The sequence below is a fragment of the Uranotaenia lowii genome, chromosome 2 (assembly GCF_029784155.1).
Source record: "Uranotaenia lowii strain MFRU-FL chromosome 2, ASM2978415v1, whole genome shotgun sequence".
NCBI lineage: Eukaryota > Metazoa > Arthropoda > Insecta > Diptera > Culicidae > Uranotaenia > Uranotaenia lowii.
The window spans coordinates 347,314,551-347,333,016 of NC_073692.1; the positions used below are offsets into that span (position 1 = coordinate 347,314,551).

Genomic DNA, 18,466 nt, shown 5'->3' on the forward strand with positions numbered 1-18,466 from the left:
ACATCCTATCATATCAAAATTCAATTTTCAAACACCTTTTCCACTTTACGCTCTGGCCTAGCCAAGCCTCTTTCCTCGGAATTGTTTGCGCCAGGAAATGGAAAATTCGTTTCTTCACTAACAGGTGCAAACCTCCCGCTGCTGCTGCTAGGAGGACTTCCTGCTCCAGAATCCAGATCAGTGTGGGTGCCCCAAAATGCTCCCCAAAAAAGCTAAGAATAAGTCGGAGGCGATTAACTTTCCCGTGTCGACAGAAGTTGGTCCAAAGTTTGCTCGTCGTCGTCGTCGTTCCCATGGAAGGACAAACTTGAAAGCTGCCTTTCCGGTTTTTCTAGAACCCACTCTAGTCTTGCTGTCAGAACCAATAGAAAGCACTCATCTAGGCGTCGAAATGTAAGAGCTGAAAAAAGCACCTTGGTTCTTTAAAAGAAAAACTGAGGGGAACCACATATCTCAACCACCTAGAACAGGAAGCGGAAGAAGGTGAAACGTGGAACGGGGAGACTCGTCTTAAAGTAAAGCATCCCCCCACGACACCCGTAACTTTTCCAATAATTCCTTTATTTACTCTTCGGCTTTGGAGTGCTCCCCCCTACTGAAGACAAACGGAGGCAATCGAAAGCCTCCGGTGTGGAAGTGCGGCAAGGTTGATAAAGTTAAACCATTTAAATCGAACGAAAAACGCTTTCAAACAATACGTTTGTGTGTGAGTAAGGGGTAGAAATTTTCCGTTTTTTTTCACCACGTAAACCACCAACCGTTTCACTTTCACGTCGTTCCACTCATCTTTGAAAAGTTAAGGAAAACGACGACGGCAAAAGAAAAGCTGCTTTATCAAGCCACTTGTGTTCGTCGCATATGCTGCTGCCTCTTCGATTGGCCCTTTCTGATACTTTCTTTTCAATCAGTGAAGATGTCGGAGGAAGAATGAAGAAACCTCCCGGAGTAAGGGGGGATGTAATCGGAATTTTGCAAGGGAACCACCACCGAGAATGAGCGGCGGCGCTTGTGTGTTATTGAGGCAAGTGGCATCATCCCCCCTTACCAGACCTGTTATGTTGCTCCCGTCGAGAGTTTGATTCTTTCTTCCGAGTTTTTTTTTTTGCCGACTGCTACCGAGAAAGGCGTGTAGGTGGAAAGAATAAATACGAAACATAATGCCTGGAAAAGCTCGCTTTAATCAATGTCTATTACAGCCTCAATAGAGTTTGATAAGAGCATTCCACTGCCATACCTTCTGGTGATTGTTTTTGATCACAGAGACGAGCTTGCGATGATGGTGGCAGTGGAGGGGTTTCTTCTAACTAGCTTTCGTAGATTTGAGGCTTTAAATGGATTTGTTTTGCTCCATCTTTGGGATAAAAGTTATAAAATTTTTAATTTTAATGCAGATACCGAAAATAAAATTAACAAGAAGCTTATCTCTATAATTTTTATTTGATTTTACTTGATCAAATCCTGTTTAAAAAAAAAGTTTTAAATGTCTCATACCTGATTTCGATTTAAATGCTACCATCAAATTTTTCAAAATTCTTATGAAAAGTTTAAATGATTCGGACCCCAATTTGATTGTATTGAATATTAGCTTCAATAGAACGGGGAAGTCTCTCTAATCCAACGTTGCTATTTAAAATTACTGATCTTTCTGGCACAGCCTGGCTCTATATACAACAACTAATTTTGATCTTTTCCAAATGACGGTAAACTCATTTCCAAAACAAATCAATGTGAGTAATTACTTTGAAAGTTTGTAAAAAAAATTGTTTTGATTGTAACAGGTCCGTAGGAATAACCCACTTATGGAGGGAGGAGGGTATGGTGATGTTTTTTCCTATAAAGTTTTTACAATGCATACTAGACCGCTACAAACTTTGTAAAATTTGACACCTCCCTTAACTATTTTTCAGAAATATCAACAAAAAATTTTGGAAGCGATCCATCCAGTCCTGAATAAGCGCAACGAGTTTTCATTTTGTATGGAAATTTGTATGGGAAAAGTAAATTTTTCGTTCAAAAAACGCCAGAGATGTTCTGAAAGTTCCAAAAAATATAATTTTTAATGGAAAATGTTCATTGATTCTTGCAGTACATTTCATATGAACAAAGCACATACCTAAGTTTTACCTCATAAAAGATATTCAATGTCATATAAAATTTTTGTTTTCAAAATATTTTTTTTTTAATTTTATCGATTTGACAGCTTTTTTGAAAGCTGTGTAACAGTAGGATGGAAATAAAAATCTCAAAAAAAAAAAACTGCTTTGCATTGCTAGAGAATTTATTAATTTATATAGCCTTTGCAAAAACATGTCATGCAATTATTAACAGCTCTAGCAAGCAAAGTCTGTCATTTCAATGGAATCAGATTTTTTACGCTGAAATAATAAAGGGGGAATGACCCTACGTGGTTAAACTCCTCTTCAAATAAATAAAATTATCTATCTATCTACACTGAAATAGTTATAACTTTTTTCATAATATGCTTAGCTGCTTATCATGTTAGCAAAAAATGAAGTTTAAGAATTGTCAAAATCATAAATCAAAGACCAATTTCATTTCATGCTTAGTTGAATTTTCTAGATGGTTTAATGTGCAAAAATTTCTTCTTCCATACAAATTTCCATACAAAATTGAAACGCGTTGCACTTACTCAAGAATCAACCAAATCATCTCAAATTTTACACTAATGCTTTGTGACCCAAGAGACATCGAAAAAATCCAAAAGTCATTTTTTGCAGCGGTCTTATGCATACACAAAGAACAGTGAAAAATGTGTAGGTATAATATTATGATGCACTTTTAAGTCATTTTACATTAAAAACAGCTTTCAAAAAAAGTCCTAGCAGATGCAAATTTTTTTATGAATCTCAAACAACAAGCCCAAGGGTAAACATTGAACTCAGTAGTACCTGATTTTTTTTTTCTATAACTGTCTGCCAAATACATCGTTGATAAAAGTTGCGAATGACACAAAAATGTTAAAAAGATCATAATCGAAAAAAAAAATAAAACAACTAAAGAATGGATTTTGGAGACTTCATTTGTAAGAAAAACTTTTTAATTCACTAAAATGAACAAGCTTATTCTTTTTAATAACAAGCATAACCATTTGAAGCATTGGAGAAAATGTATAAAATATTCAGAAATAAGAGTTAAACGCTTCAAAAAAGGATATCTTCTCATGTTAACTCGATTTAAATTCAAGATTTTAGTTTGAATTTATTTTTAGTATCTGCAATATCTTCAGTAACATGGTTATAAATAAAATAAATACAAACAAACATTATGAGTTATGTTCAATTTTAAATAAAGTTTCTGGTTGAATTTCACCTGAATACTAAAAATTGGTTCTTTTATCAACGAAAAAATAAAAAAAAATACTAATATTTCATACATTAACCTCTGTGAATAAAGATTTTTTTACAAATTAATAGAAATGAATCCAGTTCTTATTCTGTATTTGTGATTTTCGCCAGGTTTGTGTTTCGAATCTGATTCTGATTGCATTTGACAATTTAATTTTGAACTAAGAATCAAAGTAATAAAACTGCGATCTCCTTCAATTTGAATCCACAATAAAATTCTCATATTGATATTTTAATTTGGATTATTAAACTTAAATTCGAACTGAATTTGAATACGAATTTTATAATTTTAATTCCGAGTCTGAATTCTGCATTTTGAGCCTAAATTCAAAATCATAATCTTAATTTCAGAAAAGATTTCCTATGAATTTAAAACCAAAAAGCGAAATTTGATCAGAACCCTAAACCAAGAATCTCGTGCTTGATTCTGAATTTATGGATTTCAATATCATTTTTTTTTTTCAATTATTTACTCGTTATTAAACTTATAAATTTAAACGAAAATTTCTAATGATGAATTTTTTTTAGATTTTTCAATTCTGGACTCATTAAACTTTCCCACGTTTAAATTCTGCATATGAATTGAGGATAGAAATTTCAAGTCCAATTCTTCAAAATGGTTTGAATTTTAATGCTAATTTTCTTATATAATAATTTTATTTTCATATTCCGAAATGATGAGTTTCGAACATAAAAAATCCATCTTATTTCAGTTTGAAATGCGAAACCCAGATTCGAATCAGGATTCTTCCAAAATGATGATCCAAACTGAAAATCAAGAACAATTAACTTCCAAAAAAAAAATTTCCGCAAGTGTCTGGACCGGGCAAATCTGGGCTTTTTTATGTTAAACCGAAGCATATTGTTACAAAATTTTCTCCAGAATCCGCCCAATATTCTGGAAAATTTCGGAACTATTCAATTAAAATAAAAAAGAAAACCCTTTAAGAAATTGATTTTTTTTATAGAAACAAATCAGCCGATTAAGAATCATATTATAGGCTGTCAATAATGCGTTCTTTTTTATTTTGACAAAATTTGTTTAAACAATTTTTTTGGACGCAAGATACATAATTTTAAGGACTCAATTTAAATTTATGTTTAATTTGGCAAGTAAAGTGAAAAAATGTACACAGTAACATGTAAACAGATTTTCTGTTAGAAAACACTTCGTTTTGAATGTTTGGACCCTCAAGGGTAGGGGAAGGGGGGAGAGGGCGGAGTTAACCCCTAAACCTTCCTTTGCACAGTGGTACAGATCAAACATTTAGCCAGACAAAATTGATAACGCGAAATCGGTGAGTTTTAGACGAATTGTTTTTTTCTACAAAGTTACTTTATATAACAAGCGCTTTCTTTTTGAATAGTTAATTATTAGGATGTGTCAATACCGTGGAAATTCGTGATACTTATTTCTTTCGGTAAGTAGATAGAGTTTTTGAAATGTTCCAAAAAGTTATACATTGTATCTTCTGAAGAAACTTTGTTGAACATATCAAAGTCGTGCAATGAAACAGTATCGCTCTATGATATTTTTAAGATTAAAAATGTAGGGTGTGTCTTAATAACAGTATTTCACTTATAACTTTTTTAACAGCAGCTCTTTAAGTTTGATATGTTCTAATCACTTTATTTAAACAACAATACGCATCTTATTGTCTTTTGAAGCTAGGAGCATTATTGTGTAAAAATTTATCAATTTTTGAGCTGTTATATCTTGAACTGAAGCAAACGAAAAAAAAACTGTTTTTGCTGCATCAACTAGGTTGTAATACAACTATAAGCTACAGAAAAAACTGGAGATGCATTTTTTGTTAAACTCGAGGTTTCTACTCTTCGACATTTTTATTTTCATGTTTTTTCATTGAAATATACATACCAAATTGAAACTTTATATGCTTATTCAGGAATCATTCAAATCATCTAATATTGTACTCTGATGCATGGTGACCTAAAAGGTGTAAAAAAAAACTTATGGAAGCCAAAATTCCATTTTTGCAGCGATCTTTTGGGGTGCCCATAAATTTTGGAATAACATGACGTAAAAGTATTAAAGTCATGTTCCAGGTTCATAAACATTCAAACCTTTACCTTAATAAATTTCTAACTTAGCGATTGATGCTCAAAAACGAAATTTAATTGTTTAATTGTTTTATGTGTTTAAGAAATAAAAAAAAAATTGAATTTTTGATGCGTGAAAATTCATTGGAATACTTTACAGTACTGAATTAGGCTAAAAAATGTAAAAAAAAACACTGATAACATGCTGATGTTTTGAACTCGTATGCAGTAGAAGGTTAACGAGGATAATTAATAATATAATTATAAAAATAATAAAAAAAATCAAGTAAAATAATGTACTTTAACTTCAAAATTCATAGAGAATACGATACCATTCTAACAACCAAATTAAGAATCATGTCTTTTAGGGAGGTTCGTGGGTTCATCATTTATCAATCATAGATTTCACCCAAATTTGATTCAATACTGATCCAGAACTTAAGGCACTAGACAAAACCTGATAAAAGATTCGAGTCCAGGACGCTAACATTTTTCAAATCAATAAATAAAACTTAATTACCGAAAAAGGTGGTCCCTTGAGTAAACAAATAAGTTTTAATAAAAAGTTATGAAGATGTATAGACGTATTTATTGGAAACAAATTTCTTCTTAAAGGTTATAAAACTAAACTTTTTCAGCCTCATATAAGTGTTAATTTTCAAACAAATTAACAGAATTTGATAGTCTAACTATATAAATTTTTCAAAGTTTATTTTTGATTTTCAATTGTGATTTTTTGTGAAAACTCTATTTTCTTGAAAACCTATTAATCTGAATTTTTAAAAAGAAAAACATTGTTTGTATCTTTTGTCCTTGCCAGGATCCAATATTTTAATCCACGGAGACAAAATATTCAGAGCTTGGAATTTTTAACTTGAAAACCTGCGCTTGAAATCATATTAACGTTCAACATTTTTATTGATTTAAATCTTCATTTTAGGGTTGATCGTATATTTTAATAAATCTATGGAAAGTTAATGAAATGGTTCGAAGTAGCAACTTTAAAGCTTCTTTTAATGCGCAATGTTAACTTAATAAGTATTTGCTGTGTGCTTTCAACATTTTCAATAATATTAGGATCCCTTTTTTATTTTTAATATTTTCTAATTGATGTTTCAAAAAAGTCCAAGCAATATTTTGTCAATGTAAGCATCAATGATGAATTGAACATGTTGTTTCATAATTTTAGAAAGTTATTATTGTGAACTCCAAGAATAAACTTTTTTAGACTTTTGTTTTGATAACTGGAAGAATTTAAATATGATTTTATCTCTGGATTTGATCACTGGCATTCCTGAAACCAAACCAAAGACATTTTAGTTCGTTTTTGTTCTCCGATGTTTCAAAAAATATTTATTTTGAATTTGTAAATTTATTTTCAAGCAAATTTTTTATTCACATTCAGAATAAGGAACATCAATTTGAATAGTTTATTTAATGACTTTCCGCTTGAGCATTGATTTGAAACATGCAAATTTTCAAACAAGTGTTATATTTGAAAATTTGCTTTGAAAAATTAAATTTCGATTCATATGAAACTAAAAAAAGTTTGATCAAGCAGCAGGAGAATTGAACTAAAGGAATAAATCTGGGTTTTGTGTCATTCCGGGAAACGGTCCATTCTGGGGGAAAGAAATTCTAGAAAATGGTGTATTCTGAGAAATTTTTTCTGGGCATTGGTTCATTATGGGATTTGATTTCCGGTATTTGTGACTCCGAGGAAAAGTAATTGGGTAAACGTAAACGTAATTGGGTAAAGTTTTTGGGTAAACGGAAAACAATCGATGAAAACAGATAAAAATTGTTTAAAAATACGTTAAAAAATACTTTGAAACACTTATCATGGGGTTATTCGGAACAAGTAAAACTAGTGTCTAGAATCCCCAATGATCGTGGAGGAAATACGGAAGAAAAAGAGTTTTTAAGTTATCCTAGAAATATTTAGCTTCAGATTTCGTTTGAAATCTAAAAGAAAACAAAAAATGTTTAATTTTTTTTCTGACTATTTTGCCCCTGGAATTAGGCACCACAAAAAAAAAACAATTCTATGAATATAAACGAAAATTTAAAAAAAAAAGTATTTTTTTGGGGATTGAAAAAACCAAAATATTATCAGAACAGCGAAAAACTGGATGCTGTTTTAGTTGATTAGTGGTTTTAAGTTTAAAATTATACCACAAAATTAATATTAAACAGTTCAGAATTTAGCAACCATGTTGATCCAAGTTAACCCAAAAACATGAAATCAAGTTTCTTAAAATGTAATTACAGTAACTGAAGACACTTAAATACTTTTGAAAATTCACCCTTACAGCAACCAGCTGTTGTTTTTTAATACCTGAGTTTTTCGTGGTTGAATAAGAATGTCGTTTGAATACTTGTTAAGAAGTGTATTAAAAAAAATGCAACAGTTCGTTTTGTGAAAAGCCTTTAAATGAATGGATGCAAACTGATGAAATTTTCAGTTAAACTGTTTGAGAAATTGAAATGTCCAAGTTTTTGAGACGTTTTGTAAAGTGGTTTCCAAAATAGCTTCAAATAAAGATTTTTTTCGGCTTTAATTTTTGGACACTACGGGCGCCATCAATAAAGTATACTATGAACCACCCCTTTTTTTTTCAAATTAATGGTATTGCTGATAACATTTTTTGTTTCTTGAAGCTTGACCTTCAAAATAACTCAAAAATTTATCACTCTACCACGGTATTTGCATAATGGCACGATTTTGGAACTAGACAAAACGGAGTATAAACTTTGAGGGACCTTTTTTAGTACAATGCAGGGAAAACGATCGCATTTGGAGGCAGTTTTTTTTTAATATTTAGCCATTGATCGTGTCAATCGTTACACCGACTATTTTGCGCACGATTTGACCACCGTATTTTGTGAATTTTACTGATGGCAGCTATTTATCTTTGTAGGAGTTAAGTCAGGCTTGTTTATTAATAAGCTAGACGAACCAGTCAGAAAATGGATCTTTATTATCACTTCCCCCATACAAATTTTTGAATTGCACTTGATACAACCTCTCCTATTCCTTAACTTCATGGATTCAATCATCTTTACTTTTATTCAAATTTTAGCTCACTTTCAAATCTTCTAGGACTCCTTATACGACTGACCATATGAACTTTGGTCGAATAGTTGATTTCCAGCTGTTTCTGGGTCTCTCACTGGGACTTTCTTGGATTTTTCTCGATCCTGCCCGACGAATTTTGCCAATAAGCTTCTGGATTGAACAATAGCTTAAAAATCACTTGACAGATAGTCACCAAATTTTTTACACGTATACATTACATTACTGGGTAGCTTCACTGAATATATTATCAATTTCCAACCATGCCTTCAAAAGATATTCGCCAAAACAAGTGTTACATTTTATCGAATACACTTCTTGTGTTAAATAATTTTTTCAAAAGGGACTAAAATAATACCAATTCGAGGTATATAAAGAGAAAGCACTAACGAAGTGTTCAATAAATTATTTTTTCATAATCAACATAAAAACCAACAAATTTATGTCAAAATTAAGCCGACAAAAAGGACAAAGATAACATAAGAGATAACATTCTGATTTCTATTTTCTAGAACTTTGCTGAATATATGAATCAAAGATTTAAAAAAAAATGAAAACCCCATCCAAAAATCACAAAACCGCTGAGGGGCTTGCAAATGCCATCAATTTTCCACTGTCGGAATCATGACGGGCCTGAAGCCTTTTGAGGGTTGTTAGCTTCTGCTACAATTAAATTGCTAGTTTTAGAATGAGCTGTCGGGTGCTGTCAACGAAAAGGCAGGTGCTAGCTATGTAGATTTTTCATTCCGTTTCGAATTGGTTGATTCAAATGGCGTCTACACAAGTGCTCACGGGGTTCCACTTTGAGGTGTGTCTGAAAATGGTGGAAATTTGGGAACTTTCAGGTTCGCTTTGCTTCCGTTGTTGGTGATTGGAAATCGGGTTAAAAAAACAAGCACCAACTGAAGGGTGGAACATAATTGGTTCAACAGTTCCATAATGCAGTCAAGTCAACACGTCAAAGCATGGTTTTTCAACTGATTGTTCGAGTTTTGAAGTTTTTTTTTGGGTCGTACCGTGAAAATGTTCTTTTCATTTTTACTCTAGTCCTACATAAGAGCTATTTCAAGTTGAAATACTGTGGTACTTTTAAACTTTTTCACGAGATCATCCCACGGAGACAGTTCCTAGAAAACGAATCATCCCCCACATCCAGTAAAATACCATTATTCTAATTAAACGTCGTTCAAAGTAAGCCGCACGAAGCCGGAATGCAATTTTTATTTTCTCCAAAAATCCAATTTAATTCCCAATTCCACGCACGTCCCGATTGCTGGTCGCATAAATTTAAAATATTATCTTAATTCCACGGTGACAACGACTCGACAAAGGGCAGAAACAACAACTGTGTCGCTCAATGAAATTCTTTAATGGGAAGGGAACCCGCCGAAATTATCTCCCCCAAAGCCGGAACCCCTACCGAGTTCCGGGAAAAACTGTCTCAAACGCCACCGTCGTGTGAGTTAAGCGTGCATTAAAATTGCGCTATTCGATGATCCCGGGACCGCGTGGCCAACGTTCATTCTGGGACCGGAGCGATTCCCATTATCATAAACGAAGTTATGAATAAATAATGCTTCCTTCCGAATGTAATATGCTTTCGTTCCCGGGACGGCGCACGGGGAAATTGCGTTGATTGTTGAGTCCCAGCTAGTAGCTAAAACCCACCCTCTCTGCCCAAAGCAGGGAACACGTTCCTGGAAGTTCCAATCCCTAGAAGTCCCAATCGTTCGTTGCATTGTCTTAAAATGCAAACAAGCTCTGAGAAGCTAGCTAGCTATGTGGACTATGCAAATCATATCGTCGACGATGATGATTTCCCTTCCGTTTTCGCCGTAGCTCGGAGGTTTACGAGGGATGGTTTGCCCGGTTTGCTACCTTTCCTGGAGCTGGAACCGGGATCCTACGCAATTACCTACCTTTCAGCCCCCCGTTATCGTTTTTGTTTTTTGCTACAAAGAGTGGTTTCGGGTAAGGAAGTATTTTGTCCCTGAAAAAAAATTTGAACGAATATTTGAAGAAGGACAGGTTAAATATTTGTCAAACCCTTCAGTTAAACATCAGCATCTGCTAAAAGACTTCAATGACCCAAAAACAAATGATAAAACTGCAGAAACATTTAAGGATTTTTAAATAAGGTATTTAAAAGGAAAAAGGCAGAAGACCTAATGACTCAGCCTCAAAAGGACTGCTTTCATTAATTATGTTTTTGCAGAAATTTAAAAGTTCCTTCAAATAACAATTTTTTACAATGCCGGATGACACGAACACCTGCTGTGAGTAAGTTGTACCTTATTTCCACTTTTAACAATGTTAACGAACCTTTTCCATATGATGAGTTTTCCATACTAATGATTGTTTCATAAAATCTGGAAGATAACTCCCAGAAGTCATTTGGAATACTTGAGAAATGATAAGAGTCCGTTGCTCCCTACCGTGGCGTGTCCATCTTGCTCATCATCACTTCTTAAATCTCAAAACATTCATTGCACAAGTGGAATATAGCTTGTTTTCTCCGGGTAAATCGAAAAAAAAACTCTTCATCCTCTAAAACTTTGGCATTTTGTTTTTGTAAGCCTCTCTACAGGAGTAAATATTTGAAGGAAACATATTGAGAACCTTATAAAACTTTAAATTACCTTGAATGAGGCTTGCCAAATGGTTTTCGAAAAAACGGGGCATTTTGAGAAAAAAGCGGGAAACAGCCAAAAAAAGCAGGATATTCAAAATTACGTAAAAAAAAAGTCATGAAATGTATGAATGTATTTTTTCTTGATATTAATTATGATAGTTGATCCATGCTGGAACAAAAGTTAAGAATGTGGTGAAAATGCTTCTTAAAAATTTCAACCCGCCCATTTTTAACACCTATAATTTTCTTCTAATCTTCTTCTATTTATCTTGAATTTCAAATCTTGAAATTTGCTCACTATGACAACATAACATTTACCTATAAGAATTTCAAGATATTTCTTTGGTTTTAACCATAGTTGCTCGTGTATGTCAAACCAAAACCAATCCTTGGATCAGCTCTTATAAGGCGACTCAGCTTGTATTTACAATAAATAAATGACCCATTCCAAGCGCTCCTCAACTAGAGAACCGATTTTCATTTTTCATTATTCAAAAATAATTTTGCCAGCATTTGAAAATTTATTTCTTGAGCTTCATTTTCCTTCAAAACAATTTCTGTTATCTTTTTTCTGAATTGAGTTTAACATTTAAATATAAAAATTTTAGTACGAAAATAAACTGATTTTAACAATAATTATTTATTTGAAACATTACTTTGTCAAAAAAAAACAAGCTATATAATAAAAATATTGCAAAATGATTGTAAAAAATCCAACTTTAGATTAAAAAATAATCACAGAAACTTCATGCTCTTGAATCGGTAATCAGGTAAATAAAAATCGGTAATCGGTAATCGGTAATCGTTAAATAAAAATACATAAATTTGCGCTTGTTGAACACTTAACTCGAGAATAACCAAACAATCATAAACATGAATACCTCATCGATTTTTTTAAAGAATATTTGTGAATTATACAGCAGGTAGTGATCACTGATTTGAATAAAAATCTTGCAGGTAGTTATCAGAGATTTGAAAATGAAATTACAAAAAGATCAAGTTCTTCTATATAATAACGGAATAATGCGTTAATAGCTTCTATTACTTGCTAATTTTATGTTCAAACAAAATAACTAAAAATCTTTGAACAGGGTAAATTTTATAACTAAATATTTTCTTTCGTACAAAATCATAAGACTTCGAAGGAAAATAAATTTCTTATAAAATTATTTTTAAAAAGTGTCCTATTGAAACTTCCACCTCATAGAATGTTGCTAGAAAATCCAAATCGAACCCCGTATTCACATTAAATCCCACGAAAAGACTTTTAACTGAATAACAAAATTAAAATATGAAGGTACTAGCACAGGGTTCCATGCAAAATTACTGCCAGATAATACTACGAAAAGGGGTCGCGCAACAAACGCTAAGTTTGTATTGAATTGAGCGAAATTTGTTCGGGATGAGCAAAAAAACCTAATAAACAGTTTTTCGCCGATAATTTTGGTCCATATTAACCGATTATTCTTTTAATTTCAGAGTTTTAAAGCTTACATTATAACGATATTTCATCTGAAGAACGCATTTCGATTAAAGTTATCATAAAACAGTTTTTAACATCAGAAGCTTATTTTTCAAACTCAATATGTTTTTTTTACCATAACCCTTATCGAAATTGGACTTTGGGATAAACTGTTTGTCATAACGAAAGCTTTGTGAATGACTATAATGAAAACAAATCACCCGATAGGGACTTCGGAAATTGGTGCAAAACTGGGTGTTCATGTTTATCCAAGAAAAGTTTCTCATAATTCCATACAAATTTTAGGCTCCATGCGCCATCTATTCCGTCGTCCGATACCCCTAATTTAGCACTGGATTTTGTGCAAGGCCTGGGATTTATTTTAGCTTTTCATAAGTCGGCTGATTTAGGCACTCTAGTGTCCATTAACTAACTTTTAATAGATCGCTGGATTTTGAAATTATCATTAATTTTTCCTTTCCTTTGCAATTAAATGTTGAAAAGATTCAGTACGCAGTGCGCAGTGTTACAAATCTTATCTGCTTATATGAGCCATTTAGCTTAAACTCCCTTAATTTTTTCGGTATAAATAGATCAAATTCATCACCAAATCACATTACAATTTCGTGACGTCACAACGCTTTGCAAAATCCTGCTTAAAAAAATGGTGCGTTGTGACGTCACAAAACTGAATCGCTCTAAAACAAATTTATAACAACACTTGAAAAAAATACAACAACAGCGATTTGTTGGTTGTAATGAAACGATACTTTTCTGAAATTTTCATAAAATTTGCTCGAATAGGAGAGCAGAAAAATGCGGTATTGTAAAAAAAAACTGAAAAGTGGAAAAAGTGGCGCGTTGTGACGTCGCGAAGTCTTCTGCTTATATTTTGATAACTATGTATATGTTCAATAAAAATACTTTCAAATTCAAATTGTAACGAATTGAATTCTGAACCTAGGGTTATAACTTTTTTCAATGTGCGATATGAACTGTAAAATCTACAAACAATATACCAACAATTTGTTTGTTTTGCAAACGTTGTGACGTCACGCTGGAAAGGGTCAAATAAATTTTGTTGTAATACAAGAATTTTGCATGTCTCTATTTGACTCACCTGTATGTAGTTATTCACTGATCTTTTTTATTGAATGTTTATTACCTTTAATTTCAAGGTTTGTTAAAAAATTCATCTTATTATATTTTTTAGCATGAGTTTTTTTTTCACCAATCAAATAAACCGTTTAAGTGCGAACTAGAGTCAGGGGGTCATTATTTAGCAGTCTATCATTACCCAGAATCAGATCGTTTTGGTATTTCTTTTAATTTACTGATAAGCTACAAATTTGGCTTTGCAGCTTAAATAGCAAGTGGCCATGGGACAGCTTCTCGACACATTTTCAGACAAACCCCTTCCTTAAACTTGGTTGGGGTTCTCAAGAGTTAATCCAGGATTTTATTAAGGTCATATTTTAAAAACATATTTTTTCCTTGTAGGGAAAGCCCACTGGAAAAAAACGTAATCCTTAACTCAGTATTGCTTATAAATTAAATAGCAATATCTTGACGCTCAAAGATTGATAGTCGTTCTTTATGTTTGTGTGTTGAGCAGTTTTTATATAACAAGTAAATCAAATTAAGTAAACCATTTTTTTTTAAAAAGCGGGAAACTTGGACTGAAAGGCGGGACGGCGGGACATTTTTGAAATAAGCGGGATATGCCCTACTTTTGCCGTACAGTTGGCAACCCTATCTTAAAAAGCTGAAGAGCTGATTATAGGTTACCAATTTTTGCTGCAGAGAAAAAATTCCATCAAGATGGTTGTACACAACCTAGGATAAGAATACGTAAAACAGTAATGCAATCGATCAACTTAATAAGTATTGCAGTTAAACTATACGCAACAAGCTAACATTTTTGAAGATTTTCTGCAGTGTTACTATTTTCATAATATCAATCACAATCAGAGAAGCCGACAGCGTATTAATACATTTATCAGATTTAAAATTTCAGTCTTGTACAGGATTTCCATTTGATTTAATTTATTATGATTTCTCTTAACATTTTTCAAAAAGACTTTTTATTGGAGTAGTGTAATTCAAGACCTTCCTTATTTTTTGAAGTGGAGATGTTACGGTGTTACAAAAAAGTTTTTAAAAATGGTTATGGTAAAATAATAATGGTAATTAATCCTAAATTCAAGCTGAGAATAATGCATGAGATTAAAATGCGAATGAGAGAGTGGGGAATCATGGGCAACTTTTTTTCTTTGTTCCATAACTTCTTTATTATAAAAGATAAATTGAAAATAAAAATTAGTTTGGCTTTCTTAATTTTTAAGGTATCATTAGGCAATTTTTCTTTTAATTTTTAATAAGTTATATTCCCCAAGTTCTAACTGTTTAAAAAAAAATAATATTTTTTGGATTTTGAAAAATGGGGGGGAATCGTAGGCCACCAAATCCAAATTGACCAAATAACATGCAAAATTTATCAGTTGACTCAAAACTGAAATTTCATAACTCATTTCGTTATTCCAAAGCAATTTAAATATCATGAAATATTTCAGATGATAAAATAAAAAGGAGAGCTGTGTATGATTGAATTGATTCAAAACTTGGCTCGCGAACTTTTTGGCGAAATTCCTTCTATATTATTATTATTATAGTTTATTAACCTTTTAACCACCCTGGTCATTCGGGTCTGAATATTTCTTCTATAGGATACAAACATTTCATGACTTTTTCATAACTCTTCATTTGGCACAAGAACATTTTACAGGTAGGGAATACGTATTTTAAGTTCTGAATGGTGTCTAAAAATGCACTTCTATGAAATATCAATCTAAAACCTCCCTGTAAAGTATAAATCAAACAACGCTGCAATCGCGTTCTTTGACTCATTGATTGCGAAAAAACTAGCCGATATTTCTGTACCACTACAAAGTTCAAAATTTATTCGGAGGAAAACTTTGATGTCAAGACAGCAATAAGAAATTTATTCTAAGTTAAACAAAATAAACTTACCTAATGCATAAAGGTGTTGGCAAACAATTCCTAAACAAACAGCATCCTGAAATTGTAGAAATTGAGTAAACATTAGATCCACGGTCAAAGATTTTTTATATTTTTATCAAAGTCTTTCTAAACATGGCTATAAGAACTTCGACTATGATTGGCTCATGTCCATAACTTCAAGTTCCTGGAAATGAAGAAATTTGCGATTTTTGGTCTAATTTTCGAAATTTTAACGATTTTTTATGATTGCATAATTTTTTTTCCACATGAAAGAAGCATTGAAAGCAACTTGTAGTCAGTTCGAGAAACCTTCTTCTTGATTTAGTAAGAACCTTGTTTGAACTTGTAACATCCCAAAAAGATCTCTTAGTGATGAGGAAGAAGGATCACCCTCAAACTTTCCGAGCGCGTTACCAGCCCCTGCATAATATCAACAGTGAAATTTATCACCAGATGTTGCTAAGAATGACAGCCCCACGTTGGGCGCCAGAGTGGCACCATCAATTTACCAGACTACCCCGTATAGTGTAAAACCGCCTAGTGCAATATAGTGGGTGGATTTTAGACTCAAGGAAACAATGAATAACACCTTGAGGGTTTTCCTAACTTAAGGTCATGAATGATGAATAATCAGTTCTATATACCCACAAATCAGACTCTACTCCAATAATGAACTTCCTTCAAGGTGGAATCATCAGTATAAGATTTTATGTCGCATCGGCATTAACAAGCTTTCTAATAATCCAATTAAAACATAGCCCATATCTTATCACAAGACAAAGCAGGATGGAAACAATCAGCCAGCAAGGATATTGTCGAATGATGTACCAATTATTTCTTTTTTCACATTCCCCTCCCACCCTCATTCCGCCGATTATGAAAAATCAAAATGCTTTTTGACGGTGCTAAACCACAATCTGAATTCTTCAAGTGTGTGAATTGCTTAGGTAATCATTCCTCCAATTCCATCGACTGTCTCGTTATGGCATAATTTATTGCTTCTAGGAAAATTCCTATAGTTGTAAAAAGTGTCTTCTTCTTCTTTCGACAAATAATCTGCCTGTTCGTGGTCAGCCTCGGTCAACCTTGGAATCACGTCTTGGTAATTCGCGAAGTGATTTTAATGTTACCTTGGCTGATTCAGCGCCACAGACCCGTTGTTTGGCGTTCTCAAAGGCGGTTGAAAATTGGTTGCCTGCTTCGGGTATGACTTATGGGAAAACCCAATTCTCAATGCACATGGGAAGGCTTGGGAAAGTCCCAAATATTCAAATACCTTTGTTGATTTGGGTGAAACTACTGAGGAAAAATTAAACTTAGTGCATAAAAATTTAATGAAATGATGCAACTTATGTTGAAAACAAATTATTTGCTTGAAGCTTTCCAAACTTCTTTTCATTTTGCAAACCAATTTTTTTTCCCAAGATTGATGATTCATCCCTTAACCCAGCCAAATTATAAACACTTAACGATTTCCTCATGGATCCAAATAGATTCTTAAATATTAAAATTTGGAATGCTAGATCTTTGCTGGCTAACCAAAATGAATTCTTTTTATTTTTGAAAACTCAAAACATTCAATTGCTGCCATCACTGAAATTTTTTCGAAGCCAGTCAATAACTTAAAAAGCAATGGTTTCTTTAAAATTTTACTAAATGTTCGAATTGATCGACTCGATTGACAGGGGGTGAAGCTATTAAATATCATCAATAGTCGTCTCAAATTTAGATTTCTTCCTTCTTTCAATACAAAAGTCTTAGAAACAATTTTAATTGAATTAGAAACTTCTATGTTCAAAAATATAAAAATCTTACCTTTCCAATTTAGTGGCAAACAGAAAAAAAAATTTGAAGGGAGACTAACAAAAACTCACCCGAAATAAATCTAAATCTTTTTTATTATTGGCGATTTAAAGGGGGGAGTAGGGTCTAACACTTTCAAAAAATTGTTTTTTTTTATTTTTAATTTTCTTATTGTAAAACATTTCAAGAGTGTTGTGTCAAATTTTCAAGTCAATCGAAGCAAAACTGTAGAAATTATAGGCCTTTATCTTCTCTTATCTAATACTGCAAGAATTCTAGAGCAAAAACTTCAAACACGTTTTTCTCGAATGCACATTTTTAAAGTCAGTGGACATCGTCATTTGAAAACTACTTCACTGATTCTTTTCAAATTTGGAACATATTTTCTACATATAAAATACCAAACCCCAATGATTCTCTTTTTTTTACTTTGGAGCGATTTTACAGATAAAAAATGGCGGATCTTCGTAGCTTTTACTTCAAACAGCCACAAAAATTTCATTAAGTTAAATAAAATCGTTGAGGTCGAGAAAAACTTTATTAATAATATTTTGCTCTGATTTTTTGACTTCAGATGATTCTGTGCTGAGACCGCAAATCCTGTTTTCTAAAAGGCATCCTCGAAAGTGCTCCGTCACCGGATCATTTTTCAAAATTTTTCTACGAAAAAAATACTAAATGTTCTTCTAACAATGCTTTGAATAATGCAAAAAAATTGAATACATTTGTTTGAACGATAGCTCTAAAAAAAAATTCGTGAAAATGGTATTCTTTTTAACCCGTTAGACCCTACTCCCCCCTTAATGGAAAACACCGATCTTGGAATAATATTTCATCAAATTCTATTAGGAATATTGCGGACCTCAATTCAGACCACCTTCCAGTAACTTTGTTTTTATCCCAAAGTCCCATTGAAAACCCCTTAAAATCAACATTTATCTTTCAAAAAGCTGACTGGGAGCGCTATACAAATTGTATTGAACGTAATTCAGATGTAAACTTTCCACAGAATTCAATAGACGATATAGATTTGGCTGAAGAAAATA

General features: G+C 32.6%; 1 protein-coding gene across 2 annotated transcripts in view; it reads right to left on the bottom strand.

Moving 5' to 3' along the window:
- The window catches only part of LOC129748807 (insulin-like growth factor-binding protein complex acid labile subunit), a 131,635-nt gene that overhangs the window by 22,496 nt on the left and 90,673 nt on the right, over positions 1 to 18,466 (bottom strand). Inside the window, exon 2 of one of the 2 annotated variants that reach the window (XM_055743558.1) lies at positions 15,627 to 15,672. The exons of the other annotated variant lie outside the window; for it this stretch is intronic. The gene's annotated coding sequence lies outside the window, so the exon portion shown is untranslated. The remainder of the gene's footprint in view (positions 1 to 15,626; positions 15,673 to 18,466) is intronic. 2 annotated transcript variants of the gene reach the window in all.